Source organism: Phalacrocorax aristotelis, chromosome 5, assembly GCF_949628215.1.
Source record: "Phalacrocorax aristotelis chromosome 5, bGulAri2.1, whole genome shotgun sequence".
Classification (NCBI taxonomy): domain Eukaryota; kingdom Metazoa; phylum Chordata; class Aves; order Suliformes; family Phalacrocoracidae; genus Phalacrocorax; species Phalacrocorax aristotelis.
In genome coordinates, this window is record NC_134280.1 from 12,310,628 (window position 1) to 12,327,679 (window position 17,052).

General features: G+C 42.4%; 1 protein-coding gene across 5 annotated transcripts in view; it reads right to left on the minus strand.

The window, feature by feature from the left end:
• KALRN (kalirin RhoGEF kinase) overlaps nucleotides 1-17,052 on the minus strand; it is a 519,314-nt gene that overhangs the window by 501,350 nt on the left and 912 nt on the right. The gene's annotated exons all lie outside the window — the stretch shown is intronic.

Sequence of the window (17,052 nt, forward strand, 5' to 3'; positions counted from 1 at the left end):
TCACTGAAACAAATATAACTCCAGAAAAACAAATTTTAAAATGGAAGCACACTGGAAGAGCTGGGAAGGTTCTTTCCCATAAGCAAAATGCCATCTGTTACCTGTACAGTAGCAAGGCAGTTCAGCTTTTTCTCCCCCTGCACTGGACAATGTCTTGCACATCAGAGCCCTTGGTTGGCTTCCCAGGCATGGGCAGAACTCGCCGAGGGACCCACACAAATATAACCTGCAACTCAGAGCTGGAAGGAAACAGTTTTGCACCCTTCTTTTGCTCACCTGCAAGAGGCATCAGCCCCATGTCCAGGATAACATTCAAGTCAGTATCACGTCAGCCTGACGTGACAGCCAGATCATGGCCTCCTGCTGCTTAACAGAGCTGTAAAATGGGAAATGATATTTTCCTGTTTCACAGAAGTTTGGTTAGACTGAACATATTTGGCTTTGTAAAATACATAAAGATCCAGAGGTGAAAGATGTTCCTTAGGTGCAAAATACAAAATTATTGTCTTCATTTAAGAACACAGGATCTAGTAATCCAGAATTTGTTTGGGGATATTCTGAAGGATTAGACTCTTCAGAATCATTCAAAAAAAAAAGAGGAAAACTGGTTGCACATATGCTTCAGCATAAAAGTATTTATCTGACATCCAGCCAAAACCATTTTATCTCTGTAAGCAATCCTCAAACACTGCAGAATGCATTCACTGCTTTCATTACCAAATTACTTTTTAAGAGTTCAGCAGGTAATTGAAGTTCCAAATGTCTTAAACTAGTTTGGCAACACTGAGAATTCTTAATGGACTTGCTATCCAAGAACTTTAAAGGGAAAAAAATCAGCTGGATACTAAATATATACCCTAAAATAAGATGGATTCAGATTACACCAAGAAGCTGACTTTTAAAGAGGGAGAACATTTTAAATGAAGAGTAAAGCTCTGCTCAGAGGAGGTTCCATGATGTTGAAGCTTCAGCTCATATTTAAAACCACAGGGCAACAAGTCCTGTGAATTGTTTGAAGACACTGTGTTGGCCTAAATCTGTTCCTATTGAACTCAAGGGCTGTTAATTTCAACAGAAAACTAATTAGGACAATGCTGTCCCATTTACTTTGTACTATTAACATATTCTTGTTAAAAATGGAGGGCTCTAGAACCTTTTTCCTAGATAAAAACCATGTTGTTTATTACTTTTCCAATTCACTCAGCAGGAACAGTGAAAGGAATGAGCCTAAATCTGTTCAATGCACCGAAGTCCTCTGCATTTAACCAGCGCTGCAGTACTCAAAGGCAGGGCAGGAGAGTGATGAGCAGCACGAAGCCTGCAGACTGGCCAGGCAGCCGCCAGCTCCAGAGGTCTAATGAGGACTCTTGCCCAGACTACATCAATAGCTTTTGGCAAACCATTTTCTGCCTCAGTTCTTCACATTTATAAAGTGGAGATGATGACAGCATTCTGTGTTAATAACTGTTATATGCACTGCTTTAAGTGTTATTATTTTATAGGGCTTTTCATCCACGGCCAATTACCCAATTCACAGAGGGAAACTGAGGCATGGAACAACACTAATTGCTTAATGTCATCCAGTAGGCCGCAGCAGAAGTAGGGCCTTCATCTTCAGAATTTTACATTATCCACTAAACTTATCTACAACCTTAGCACTACAAGATGAAAATTAGCTTGCTGTTTGTCCAGCACTGTCAGACGACAGAATACTTGCTTGCTTCTGTTAACATCACTATTTGCAGCCTATCTTCTAGTTGCTGTTATTCCTGCAGAGAAAGCACAATATTTGATTTGTAAAATCACACTATATGGGAAGACACTGTGATGGCAAATGCAGGATTACGGTCTCACTGCAGGCTCCAGCGCCAGGGAAAGCCAGCGATGATGTGGCTGCTCATGGTCTAACATGGAGCTTTAATGATGGGAAGAGGAACACAGAACAACAAGACCAAGGGCTTTGCTTTTCACAGCAGCAATCTTATCTTAGGATTACTCCAATGCAACAACAAAAACATCCTTGTTCTGCAACGGATCAGTTTGCACAGCAAGTGGATAACTGATATTTAAGATGAACAAGAATAATTGAGGAATCTTCTGGCCTAACACAGACCAGAAAGGATGAGATGCATAAAATTAAAAGCCCCATAAAAGATGCTGTTCTAGTGCATAAGATCCTTGTATCCAAATTATGGTTCCCACCCAAAAAAGCACAACTGTTTCATCTTACAGGGATGCAACAATCATTCGTGTATCACGGCCTCCCTTCTAAGGCATTTCTCTTGCAACATTGCCACCTGTAAATATAATTTGGGGATGCCTACAACTTTAGGATGAAAGCTTCTGGCTGCATCTAGATGCACCGACACCAAAGCAAGCAGTTAAAAATATCAGTCGAGATGTCTGTCAGATAAAACATGCCAGGCTTTACCTAAGGGAGCCTCCAGAAAGTTATGAATGCAGAGGCTCAAAAGCTCCTATCAGAAAAGCTTGCAATATAGCTGCTGCACCCTAACTTAACCCTATATGAACACTACACACCAAAAAGCAGAAGAGGGCCAAGATATTGGGAGCTCAGCTCTGGCCAGCACCAGAAAAAGCACCCATTGATCTGGGACACTGGAGAGAACCAGATCCTGCTTTTCCCCTTCTTTGCATAGAGCAGGTGTTCACTCACACGCAGTGGAAATAGGAAAGCTCTGCCTGACCAACACATGGTGTTTAACAGCTTATAAACTTCTTTAACAACAACAACATCATTTCACATTTTACAGCCTATCTTGGGCTGCGGGACCGCAACACACATTGCCATCTTAAACAGTGAGCTGTGGCGTGCTGGGCCGGTGCGCAGCTGGACAGGAAGAGCTGAAGATACAAGGGGGTTTCCTTCAGGCGTACAGGCTGGGGCGTGACGCAGGGGAAACCCATGTGTTCCTGGATGGCTTCGATAGCAGCCGGGAAGGATGGGTTGCCTGGACGTAGTGTCTACATGTGCTGTTCCAGACACAGAGCCGCCAGAGGCTGTGTTTGTTTTACGTTGCCTAAAACAAGAGAGATTATGCAAAGACAGTGGAGATGCTAAGAATAACAGGATCTTCACCCTGAAGCTCAATGGAAGAGTCACTATCTCTCAACACTAAAACACAGCAATTAATACAGTCAAATTCAGCAGCTATTCACGTACACCAGCACTGCAAAGCATAACCTCACAGTAAAAATGTAGAAAAGCAACAGAAGAATACAGCTATCCCAAAAGGAATCTGGCCAGGATATTAGGAATGCAGCCTTACTTTCCAGAAATAGCTCGGAGGGTTCCTTAGTTCCACAAAGAGCTTCAAAACTGTTAACCTCAAGTCTTAGCTTCAGAAAAAGGGTAGTTTTAATATCTAAGTGCCTCTTAGGAGCTCAAATGGATGGGTGCCAACAACAGAGCCATCAGCACCTACTCATCCATGGAGGCTATCTAAAAATCCAGTTTATCAGCAGAGTCCCAGCAGGACTACAGTATGATAAACACCTCCATGTCAAGTCCTAAACTTCCAAATTGACATGTTCATTTATTTTTCTGTGTGTAAAAGTGTGACACTGACACAGACAGCTTTCTTCAGCATCAATACCTAATCCAAAGAAATCTACTACAGCTTTCCCATTTGTTTCTGGATGGAGAATAAACTCAAGTTATTTCAGCACAACAGAAATATTGTGTAGAATTACACAATCAAAATACTGAGATAGTTTCAAGAGACCGAATACAAGACATATTCATTCCTACATGCTGAATGACTCCTGTAAGGAGGCACAAGCCCAGGCCAGCGCCTGCTGAAGTCCCATGGTAAGGTTCCTGCACCACTGATGTTAAGAGGAGTGTGCAAGGATGTGTCCAGACAAGGCACCAGGGACTGACACTGCAACAGCCCAAGGCTTTCTGGATTAAGGTTGTTCAAGTTTCATTTACCGTAGCTGAGAGGTGTGAGTGTTTGCAACTCTGGTGGTTTAAGGTCTTACATAGTACCTATATCCATAACTCTACGGCAAAGTTAAGGATGAAACTTATGTAAACTCCTGTATAAACTCTTTGGTCATGGAGGATTCTTAAATAATTTTTTTACAGATAGTCAAAATTTAAAAAAGTAATAGTGTTTCATAAAAGATGACAGCCCCAACTCCAGACTCCCACCGCTTGAAGGGAAACAGGACAGCCAAGAAACTGCAATATGCCAAGCATAGTTTTGCTTTCCTCAGCAAAAGATCTGCAGCTCTCCACTATCAACACACAGGACAAGCTGGATTGAGGATGGAGAGAATAATTTGTGGCTCTCTGATACAGAAAGCAGATAGGATTGCAATGGCAAAACAGCAAACAGTGACACTACTGTGGGTTCAGGCTGCAGCAGCACAACACGTGGGTGCCCAAGACCAGTTCAAATCAGGTCATAAAATCCAATTCATCAAAATAACCTTTTAAAAATAGATTGCTACAGTTGGCTTCCTCTGAAACCTAAGTGCTTCAGGCTGCTACGCAAGCCACCGTTTGCAGGGTGTCCACACACCACAAGGAAAAGTAATGACTAGGGAGGTTTTAATTCAGTTCCTGGAACAGCTCTCAGGGAAAATACATACATAGATTGGAAGAGCAAAAAGGGAGCCAGGAGAGGAGATCCCTTCAGAAGTCATTAGCTCCAGCTGTTAACATAGCTGCAAGTTAGATGGGGGGAAAAAAAAAAATGAAAAAAATGAGAAAAAAGGAGCTTAGTCCTGCTTTGTTTGCCTGTGCATTTTGCATGCCCGCTAGTTAGACACCCTAAGCCTGCCTTCCACGCTATCCTATTAGTTTCAAGATTTTCACTTTAATCTGTATAAAGTTTCTGTCTTGTCCATTTAACATTCACCTACTTTGTGTGCAAACAGAGATCACCGCACACCCCAGAAGCCGAGCATGAGGAAAAGGAGTGACAGACTCCCCCCCCATAGCACTCTCCCATTCAGTTCAACAAGACACAGGCCAATTTGGATAGGGGACATCTAGAAAACAGGTTTGCTCCTTCTTAAATCTTCCAGATACCCACGAGCCAAATGAAGCCTTTGCAGGGGAACTGCAGACAGCAAAAAGTAAGGGCTGTGCTCTGGACTGGGGAGCAATGGCGGGGCAGCAGCATTTACACAGGGAGCAAGCTCCCGCAGCAATCTCTGCAGTCCACAGACTGGTGACCACTGCCTATGCTCTACCTCCCACAGCTGTTGTCTCTAAAGAAAAGAAATACAAAGATAATTTGCAATGGGGAAACTTTCCTTTGTCTATATATTCCCATAGGAAGATGCAATATGAATTTCTTGTCACTGTGAAAATTACTCCACAGTAGCACTTAATTACAACTCTGCAGTCCTCTCATTCACATGTTACATGGGGAACGCTACTGGTAAGTACAGGTTGTATGTGCAATCAATTTAGCACTCTTCAGAAGGCCACAGGTATTTATTCTACCCTGAGCAATGCCACATTAAGCAAACAGCCCCATCTGGAATAGAGACACAGAGGTTTTACATTTCCTAGGTAACTTCCAAGAGGAAAAAGTATGAGGAAAAATTAGACCAAGAGAAGGAAATCATATACTATGGTTATAGCTCCATTAAACTCTGCTCTATGGAACCAGTCAGGAGGTACCTTCCCATGCCCCAAGTAACTAATGTGCCCACGGGAGCCGTCCACAGCATAAACTTCATGGCAGAATGGTTGGCTCTGCAGCGAAAGGAAATCTGGCACTCGTAAAAGACAACAAAAGCAAGATCAGAACTGTAAACGGCTCCTGACAGCATTCTCTTCATGAAGAGATCTCTGTGAAATATGGAATATATTAACAAACCTGGGCTGGAAAGCAAAGCATTTTTAGGTAGGTGGAACTTTTTAATAGCATACCATTAAATCTCTCTTACATTTAGCATTTAATAGATGTAACTTTCACAGCAGCACGCTCATTACAAAAAAGGCACAGGGGACCCTACCAAATAGTGATCAGAAGGGACCCAGAGCCCAAATGCCTTGTTTTGTCAGCATTCGGGTACCATGGTGATGAGCAAAATCATCTGGATGTCTTAACACATTAAATTAGAAATATCCTTGCTCTGCTACCAGTACACTTTGGCCCCATCCCCACACAAGTTTGTCAGCTGAACACAGGCCAAAATTTCCGCCTGTGTAAATTACTGTAGCTCCTCTGCTGTCACTGGCATCGGGCCATTTTTTATACCAGATGTGGCTCTGACCTACGCATATTTAAAAATAGGGTCAGTGTAATAAAAATCTTAAGACCATTTGACTGGTTGGTCTGGACATAGGCAAGGTGTGTTAATCCCATTTCCAGGACTATGGCCAAGATATAAACCTGTCTGAAGTAGGTCACCTGCATCCATATATAGGCACCCATATCAAGTGTTTTAAGAAGAGCCGAGTGTTTGCACATCTCTCTGATTTCACCTGTCACTTCAGCCGTGACTTTTGACAATCCTAGGGTAAAAAAGGATTGGTGTGCTTTTCCTGGCCCGTGCCCTGCCAACAGAAGGTAAAGCCATGCAGTGCTTTGTCAGGGTTTGCTCCACCACCAGGATGTGGGTTTTTCAAGAACACATGCGCAAAGTCCATACAACCTCAAGAAAACCACTTCCTACATCTTTGTGCCTGATTACCCCCTTTTTATAGACGGGTTTGATGAGAATTCCCTGTTCTATACAGACACTGTCTATTTAAGTGTTCTGAAATGCTGTACTGATTCTACGCATTATTTCTAGTTACTATTATCTCCATTACTACTGCACACCAAGGGGAGCTGAGGACGGCTGGGCCAAGCAAAGCAATTATTTTTCACCCGGCACATCTCGAGCACTGCTTGACTTCTGAGGTGAACGCTGTAGAAACCTGTCCTTTGACCACCCAAGTAAGAACCTACCAGCCATTGGTTTTGAGCTATTGCACATGAGCATGATAAGGCTCCCAGGCACAAACATCACGATGGAGGTGAAGCTGGATCAAGCACTGCAATCAATCCCATTCACAGCAACCAGGTCCAAGCTGCCAGTTACACCTTATTGCATAACTCAATGATGAAGACAAGCAGTTTTTTAAAACAATATATAAAATAAAAATTTTCCCACGATAAGGGCTTACATGTTGGGAAGTATCATTTTTACAAACTCCCATTACCACACAGATCAGTTTTAATTGATCTGAACTTGTTTAACCAACAGGGTTTTCTCTCTGTTCAGTTTTAGCACCAGAGGTGTTTTAAACCAAGACAGTGTTTACAACTTTCTCCTGGCCTCAAACAGTTCAAGACCATCTCATTAGGAATTTGATAAATAACCTAAAGAAGCAGACAGATTACAGACTAACAGGAATCTGTAATAGATAGCTGACCTATTTAACACCCCAGCTAACTTTCAAGCAGGATTGAGTTGAATATGAGCACGCCGTTACCAGGAGATTCACACAGTGTAGATCTAAGTCCTCGAAGCTCACAAGATCATTACTATTTACCCGTTAGGCCTGACTTGCTCCTTCAGACTGAATTTATCTGAATGCTTCAGACTGACTCTATTAGCATCACTCCTGAACTCTCTGCCTCAGCACAGAAAAGCAGAGCAGGAAAGTTAAATTGCTGCGAACAAAGTGGCAGTCAGATCCAAGGAGGCTGGCTCTTCATGACATATTTCTGTGAACGAGAGGCATTAAATGCAAAGCAGAACACCCAAGGATTTTGTCTGTGTGTCTTCACTTCACAGGGAAATACCTTCCCTCCACAGCGTCAAAGCAAGACAGGCATCTGGTACAGTCACCATTAAAAGACTGGCAGTGTGATAATAATGGTCTTCGATGGTGAGAGACATCTCCTAGAAGAGAAAACCTTGCTATTTTTCCTGTGCTTTGCAGTACTTTCTATGGCTGCCACCTTCATTCTGAGAATGGTACATGCACATGCTTTGCCTGTTCCCTCCTTCCACTACGCACCCAGCCAGCCAAAGTCTGCCATTTTTTTTTCTCTAACGTGTCAGAAAACCTACCTTTGGTTTTCCATCCCAAAAGCTACAACTTCATTCAAACTTCTTATTGTCTCATTTCTGTAATTTCCTTTGGCTTCTAACCTTCCCCACACTGACATCACCCACTTCCCTTCCACAGAGGATGCAGGCATGCAAGCTGTGATCCCTTTCTCAGCCAAGTGCCCTCCAGCTCTGAAGCACTCTGCTAGATAACTGTGTTGCATTCCACCATGGTTTTTTTAGGTTTCCCTACACTTTTCTCATTTCTTCCCCATTTTTCTCCTTGTACCATATTCTCAGCTAATCCCTCCACTCCACAGCCAGTGCTAGCCTAACTCCTCTGTCTTGTCCTTCAGATATGTTTAAAAGCAAAGCAACAGACAAGTCTTTGGTTGACTGAATTCACAGTCCACTTTACAGCTTTTCTCATAAACACTTGGTGGCAGGGATCATCTTTTTGTTCAGTGTTCACACAGCATCTGCTTCAGAAGGAACGAATCAGTCACTGAGACAATACAAATAAACTCTGGTAGAAAACCATCGTAACATAAGGAAAATACTGTAGGTCCTATAGGAGGACAGCCCTATTGCAAGTTTTATTGCATCCACTCACAATCCTTTGAATGGTCTCCTGTACCTATAGCTTCAAAAGCTACAGACTGACAGGTACAGCACTTGAAGGGCCTGCTGAAACCAAAGGCAACCGCTGAAACTTTTCATCTGGAATTTCCACTAAACTTGTCCCGTGGGAAAAGACAGTAGTAAACAGTGGAAGAGAAACACAGTCCAGACATTTCCACAGAAAGTAAATCTGCTTCCACAGAGTACTGCATATTTCTTGCTAGCTATTATTTTTAACTTCTTGCAGATTTATTTTTACTACAATTTAAACGTATCTGTTATATGCCATAACATTATTATGAGAGACACTAAAATAGCAAAGTATTCTAGGCACTTGATACCATTTTACAAAACAGAGAATTAAAGCCAGCAATGACTGCAGATCACTGCAGCAGCCACCGATGCACATGACCCCCTTTCAGCTTTATTTCTTATACCTCCTCTGTAGACAGAGGGAAGAGGAACAAAAATTGTGGAATTACTCCCAAAATTGCGGTGTGCTTTCTCTTGCTGTTTAACTGAGGGGGAGCAAAAAAGGAATTAAAATGCATCCAGTAGGATGAACTTCTGCCTGTTGCTACCAAGCTGTGGGCACAGCCTTGGACTCACAGCCTGGAGCCACCAGCTAAGCCTACACATCTCATACCAAAAACTACCTGGGATTGACACATACCTTAGAATCATAGAATGGTTTGGGTTGGAAGGGACCTTTGAAGGTCATCTAGACCCAACCCCCTGCAATGAGCAGGGACACCTTCAACTAGATCAGGTTACTCAGAGCCCAGTCCAACCTGACCCTGAATGTTTCCAGGGATGGGGCATCTGCCACCTCTCTGGACAAACTGTTGCAGCGCTTTACCACCCTCATCATATAAAATGTCTTCCTTATATCCAATATCCAGTCTAAATCTGCCCTTTTTTAGTTTTAAACCATTACCCTTTGTCCTATCACAATAGGCCCTAAGAGTTTTGTTCTCATCCTTCTTATAAACCCTTATAAACCTTCTTACAAGCATTGAAAGGCCGCAATAAGGTCTCCCCACAGCCTTCTCTTCTCCAGGCTGAAGAGCCCCAGCTCTCTCAGCCTGTCCTTGCAGGAGAGGTGTCCAGCCCTCTGATCACTTTTGTGGTTCTAACCTTAAGGCTTTCATTACATTTTTCACTAAGCTGTTTTAAATAAGCAAAAGTTTGTTTGCACAAGGGCCTCAGGTTTTGGCTTCATAGTATATACTCTATTAAGTCTAATAAAATACATTTAAATAAATAAATTCTGTTTCCATTAATCAGCTTAGCTTTTCAGTGCTCCAGCACTGATGGACATCTATTGGTATCGACAAACTATGGTAGAGCATAACTTTCCACTCATGAAAAAGCACTGCTGCAAAGCTCTTTGTCTGCAGCTTGGATGCTGTTTGGCACAACAGTTTGACATTCACTTACAAGACTGGTGAAAAATATGCACTGCTAATTTTCCTAAGTGCCATGCCAGTGTCTCTGGGGGCCATGCGTTTGCCTACCTTCCCGTACAGTAATATGATTTGCTCCCAGCTAATAAAGTGGACTTCAAAATAGCTAAGGAAAGACTTTAGTTAGGGTGTCCTCCTTTTTCGTTATTGAATGATATATACATGGCAAAGAGCTAAAGCTGATAACATCTTTAAAATACTTTTTTTTTCTTCCCCTAACGTGGGGATACAAGCTGATAATCCCTGCAGATATCCTTTTTCTCCCCCATTGCCCCCGTGGTTTATCATGTCCAATTAGCCATCTGCCATGCCTGCACTGCCATACAAAGGAAGCCCGCTCTCCTCCACCGCAGCCCATCAGCAGGGCTATTGTCCCAGCTGACAAACAAGAATCAGACACTATTGTTTCCAGCTGACGATGCTGCTCCCAATGTAGGCTGCCAGTTGCCATTAAAACAGCAGGAGCACCAGGGTACACTCCAGGAGTCAGGAACCATGCCAGCAGCACCGACATTATTGGGGAACCTTTACAAAGCTCTTTTTGCTATATATATATTCTAATTTCAGGTGATAAACCAACCTGAGCCAACTACCATTCCTCATATCCTGGCTACACCAGAGCATGCCTGACCTACCGCCTTTACTGTTTTACCACGCACGCACCTTGCAAAGAAAGCCCCGCGATCCCCAGAGGAGAACAACATCTTGGAGTCAAATCTTTCCTTGTAATGGTTTTTTTATTTTAAAGGTAAGGCATGTCTTCTGCCACTTCAGCACAGCTTATTACACACACAAAAAAAAAGTGTTGTTTAAAAAACCTGAAAACTCCAGTAAGTCTACATGGGTACAAATTATGCAATGAGGTTAATTTAATTTCTCTCACAAACACCACACACTCACCCTTTTTCCCAAGGCCACTTCACTAACAGAAATGACCAGAGCAGCTGGTCTGCCAGTCACCAAGATGTTAAATTAAAGATCATTTCCTCTTATTATTCTCAGCAAAGCATGATGTGACCTCACACTAAAAACTACAGTCTGCCTAATTATGGTAGTTTTGTTCCATCAGTGAAACTGAAATGCTGGTTCATATAATTAAGGTTACAAAAAAAAGAAATTTCATTTTTAGTTTTAAAGGCAATTTGTTGCCTTGCAGTGGGAGTGCAACAAATTAGGCCTGTGTACCTATAGGTTCTCAGTCATTATATTGTGTCATTTGGAAGAAGTAGAAAACACTCCTAGATTTTAGTAACAAAGCCACACATGTTGATAAAGGAGAAAGAACTCCAGTAAACCACAATTTATTCTAGGCACTAGTTAATGAAAGTGAGCAAACAAAATGAATATTTATATTCAAAAGTAGAAACAGAATTATCTCTTAAGCCCTTGATTAGGAAATAGGAATTATTTAAACTCCAATAAATGTTTTACATGGCATCTCACACTCCAGCATTGCACAGACATAATTTTAAAATAAACCACTTTAACTCTTCATGGAACAATTCAAAATAAAATAAGTGAAAAGCAACTGAAACTAATGTTACTCCACAGTAATCATGTACATAACAACTTTCACAATCACAACAGAGAAAAGTCTTTGCCCTGGGCTCAAATACTGGGGTAATTCTGAACCAAATCTGAAATACTGAAATCTTAAATATTTTGCTGACATATTACTCCATTCTTAGCAGGAAATGCTCTAAATCCCATTTCAACACACTGCAGTCCACATATTGTGCAGGTGACTGACTCAAACCTAGATTTACGATTGCCACTGCAGTGCCTGGGCCAAGTTCTGTTTTCAGTTACATCCGTGAAACCTCCCAAACAATTCTTCTGAAGCCCTCTGGATCTGCGTGAAAGTAACACAATCTGCCCCAGAACTGAGTGGAAAAAAAAATTCAAAATATTATGACTTCTTTCTTTTACAGCCCTCCATGCTGTAGGGTTCTCCATTCAGATGATCATATTTGACTTCTCTTTTCATATCTAGCTTTCTTTTGCAACATGTATATTATAATATTTGCTGTTATTCTTGCCGGATTTGTTAGGCAAAATTCCCCAAGTGTGAGAGTTCCTTCAGTTAAACACAGAGTGCGTGTGCCATGCAAGGCTGTAAGACGGGAGCTGTTTATCCAAAGAAATATTAAAAGCAGGACACCAGTCCAAATCAAACAAAAGCACAAATACCTTTAAGTTGTTTCATGACTAAGTTCCAGCCATAAAATGCACAGTGCTATGGGTTTATAAGGCCTAATACTCCTTAAGGATTTTCTTTGATACAACTATGAAGTACTAAAAATACCACTGGGTACTGTACGGTACATGTCACCATGGAACAATAAAGCTGCTATACATCCATAATCAACCTTCCTAGGGACTGTAAGGTCACAGCAGCTGAAACAACAGAATACTTCATCTCCAACCTTCAAGAGGCCAAGAGCACCTGTCCGGCCAGAGGACTCCCCAGCGGACTCTTAACGCAAGGGTGTCCTTGGAAATTAAACAAAAAAAAAAACCCAACACACCAAACCCATCAAACTTGCTCACAATTTTAAACCCTCATGTTTCCCCAGCAGGTTATTATTATGGGACTTGGTAAATTACACTATGAGAGGCAGGTGGTGGGAAACGATAGTTACATTTGCCTGGCCAAGTTGGATGCTCACTTTTATCCATACAGCTCATCATCCTAAGATACACGTGGCCATCTAAGGCCACATGCAAAATGGTCTACCCAAGCACTATGAGGGGTGCACAGGGCTCCTCTTTGGTGACTTTGGGATAGCACTGCTTCTAGTTTCAACCCCAAAACACAGTGTTGGCAACAGGTTCCCCACCCCCAGTAACTTCTGCAGGTGCCACATCAAGCCTTATTGCATTGCCTTGCACTTTACTAATGTCTGTGCTATAAGCTTATGTTCCCTATTGCACCGTCTTGGAAATCAAGGATTGTGAACTTCAGTACATACCAGCTCTGAAGAAAAGCCGGGTGTGAAAGGCCTCTTCCTTTGGAAATAATTCTGTTCAGTGCTAATTGAATATCAAATTGAATAAATATCTTCCTACTGACCTATAACACAATGCAATCTCATCCAGGAGACACCACTGTAAATTACTATCAGTTGTCATCCCTGTTGCCCTATACGTAACTTCTGAGTGAAGAGGAAGGAAGTAGTATGGGAAAGAAATGCTTTTCTGAACATAAATCACCAATTTAAATTGGTCCTTCCAGGATCAAAGAGAGATCCATCCCTTTTGTCACAAGACCCCACAAATCAGCAGGTTCTACCCCATTTCTAAGCAGTGTCTGCAAGGCGAGAGGGGGAAGAGGACAGTCAGTCCCACCAAGACCTCTTGATTTACCTACACATCCTTTGCCATGTCTACCCGCCAATTCCCAGGCTAGCAGAGCTCCCTCCAAGAGTCCTGAGGAGGACGAGATGGGACAACAGCAGGACAGAGCCACATGGCCTTCCCCATGCACTGGGGTACACAGTGACAGAGGCTTGGGGGGATCTGGGTCCCCACATGTAGTGAGATAACCATCCTACTCCCCCACGTCAATCATGTGAAAAAACACCTACATATTCCTGACAGGGTCAGAGGTCAAAGCCTCTAGAGAGCAGTACAGATTTTAATTAACAGCATCAACCTTAAAGAACACAGGAGCCTTCCAAGTGGTAGGCACAACATGAGCGTCTTTTCTACAACAGAGCCTCCTTTATCAGCACACATTACCGGACTAGGCCTTATAAATTACGAAGTCTCAAGGTGAGGAAGCCAGGCATCACGCGAGCACCTCACCCCCAGTGACAACTGGATTGAATCAATTTATCTGCTCTATGAGGAGACACTTGGTTCCGTCAGCCTCAAGGAGTACTTCTCGGCAGACATTATTTCAAGCACATCTATTGATCAAACAGCCTGGCTACTGCCAATCATTTTTAAGTTATTTAGTAGCGGAGCTGCCAGTCACTAGTGCACAAATGAACAATGCTGGAAGTATTGTTTATATTGGCTGGTGGAAAGCAGAAAGCCAACAGAATAATTCATTGCAGTCAAAGGAGACGGAACAATATCAATTTTAAGCTCACACACAGGAAGTATCAATGACAAAGTCAGCATCTTCGTATCAGACATATCAATGTTATACTTAAGTGCCAAAAAAATAAATTAGAAAATAAAACTGTACCTGCTAGTGGATAAGAAATATTGATGATCACCCTTGCAAGTAATTGGTAGTTTCCTAAGTTGTTCTGTCACTGACCTCCATAAATATTTAAAATTTTGGTAAAGGATTTCCTTGTGTTTCACCTCTGCTTCCAAAACACACTGCAGAAATTCCTGCAGCTTAAGCACAAATGTAAAGCTTTCCCTCTGTGTCTGTATCCAAGCGATATGCTTTACAAAGTGGCTGACTTTATGTTTGAAACAACAAGTATTTGGATTCAGTTCCATGCAATATAAAAGTCTCAGTATGCATTTAATATAGACTACTGAGAGTTCCAGAGAACCTGCTCATATTTTATCTGTCACCAAAATAGACATAAGAAACTTAATAAGGCATATCTAGGCATAGATTTTGTTTCTTACTCAAACAGAAGCGATAGACATCATGCAGAAATTACTGCCTCAGTTCTGCAGCCAGTGTTATTCCCAGAAATCAGAGCTGGAGACTGCAATAGTCATTTCTGCCCTTAAAGTCCCTCTGCCTGTTAATTTTTATCCCAATTACATGGGATTGTTTATCTAAAAGACAACTGAATTACTCTCTGCATATATCTGATGGTGAAAATCAGAATAGTTCCTTCCCTACCTGTCTCCAGGGAGGTTTAACTGACTGCCAGCATCAACCACACAGGTGTTAAATCCACCCTTTTCTTAAAAGTCATTCCTAGTTCTCATCAGTCTAAGCACCAGAACAGACCCTCCTTTATTATCTCCTGTTAATTCCTTCAGTTTTACTTTCCAGGTACAGCTCAGAGAGCTGCCATCTCAGTCATCATTGCTGAGAAGGAGCTGCTACCTCTGACTGTTTGGGTGCTGGTCGGGGAGCTGCTCTCTGCGCGGCGCCATTCACAGCATCAGCCTCCTCTGCTGGTACCAGTGAGCAGCCTATCGATCCTCCCGGCTCAGTGCAAAGCCCAGCCCTGAGAGATGTATTAGTTGTTTGGACTCCATTTTTTTCACTGAGAATAATGAGTTCATGCTTTTCCATGGAGTAGCTATGAATTCAGGAAGAGTTCAGGCAGTTTAGTGTATGCTTATGCTATTGGAGCAGCTAATCTTTAAACCACATAGATTCATTTTTTATTTGATGTAAATATACAAGGGCACGTAAGCCACAATTGTTCTGCTTTACAAATCCAGAATACAAGTCAGGACAGAAGGAATAAAAGAAAATGGCTAATATGAAGGGGAAAAGGTTGCTAAGTCAAGGCAGGTCTCTGCAGCTATGACAAATCACACCCTGTCTCAGAGTCCTTACGCAGGCAAGTTGCTACTGACAGCCGAAAAGAGGAGCGGGAGAGCCAGGTGTGTCCTGCCTACAGTTGCTCTCCTAAGCCCCACATCAGCCGTTCTCTCCGCCATCCATCAAACCCAGCTTCAGACAGGCACAACAGCAGCGCACAAACCCCAGAAGTGAACAGTGCAAAACGACACAGGAAACCAACAGTGCAATTTCATGTGAGTCGTGCCTGCTCTCCTGCTTTTCCCCCATTTCTCAGTGACGCTGCCTGGCCATCAAAGTTAATTACTAAAAGGTTTTGGGTTTTCTTCATGTCTTTTTGGACACAAGATGCTACATACCAGTACAGAAACAAGAATTTTGCCATCTCCTTCCATGAAGTTTAAGGTAGACGAGACAACCATCAGGGATGGCCTATGCATAGATGCCTCAGTGCACAGATGTGGCCTAGGTGTCCCTTCCAGGCCCAGCGTCCCATGAGTTTGTTTCCTTAAGAAGCAGAAGCGTTAGGAGACTTTCTGAAATCTCCAGGTTAAATGTGTAAGGCAGGCAACAAGTGCATTCATAGATCTACAGGTCAAATTTTAGGTGAAGATGGCAAATAGGGAGAGAAGTCACAAGGCTCCCTGTGATTTTTCCTCATTTAGGAATACTTTCATCATATAAGTTAGACAATCTTTACTTTCTCCAAATTAAGTTCTGCTAACGTGCTTAGGTTGAGAAGACAGCGTCACAGCGAAGTGATTCAGCTTGGGTGAAGGAGGTGAGAGAGAGAAAAGGTGGGGGGAACCTTAACAGGTTCCTTTTAAAAAGGAAAATTGATGGGTTATTTTTCTTTTTTTAAACAAATCCAGCATTGTTGAGACTTAGGAAATTAACTTGTAGGCTATCAACAGGCAAATATTCTATGGCTTAATGGCTTGTGGATCACAAGATACACACAGCCAGACCTTATTATAGTTATCCTCCAGATCAACGGGTTTCCACATAAATGGGGTGCAGCCTACCATAGCAGGGAGCTGCTGCAGGCCTCCAGGGTTTTACTTCTTTAAAGTTTTGGTGATTACATAATTGGTTTTTTGTAACTGGAGCTCAAAGCACTGTGTGTAGCTAATGAGCAGGTAGAAGGAGGAAAACAGCTGAAAAGCAGTCTTGACAAACAGCTGTGGCAATAAGTGTCAGCCCTAGCCTAAAAGGGTCAATCCCCTTATGAAACAAGCATTTAATCCTTTACAATTTTTAATTAAAAATCTACCAAGAAGCCTATAATACTTTCTTAAGATTTTGTCTGGGGGCAGAGGCAGACCACAAGTTGTTTCAGTTGAGATGCTGGTCCTGTGCAAAGCCACGTTTCAGAGCTGAGGGCTCCTACTCAAACACCACCTCACAAACGGGTGGTGCAGCAGGGACCCCAGCATGTACCCATTGCCCGGAGAATTTCAGTAACCACCGCATCACTAG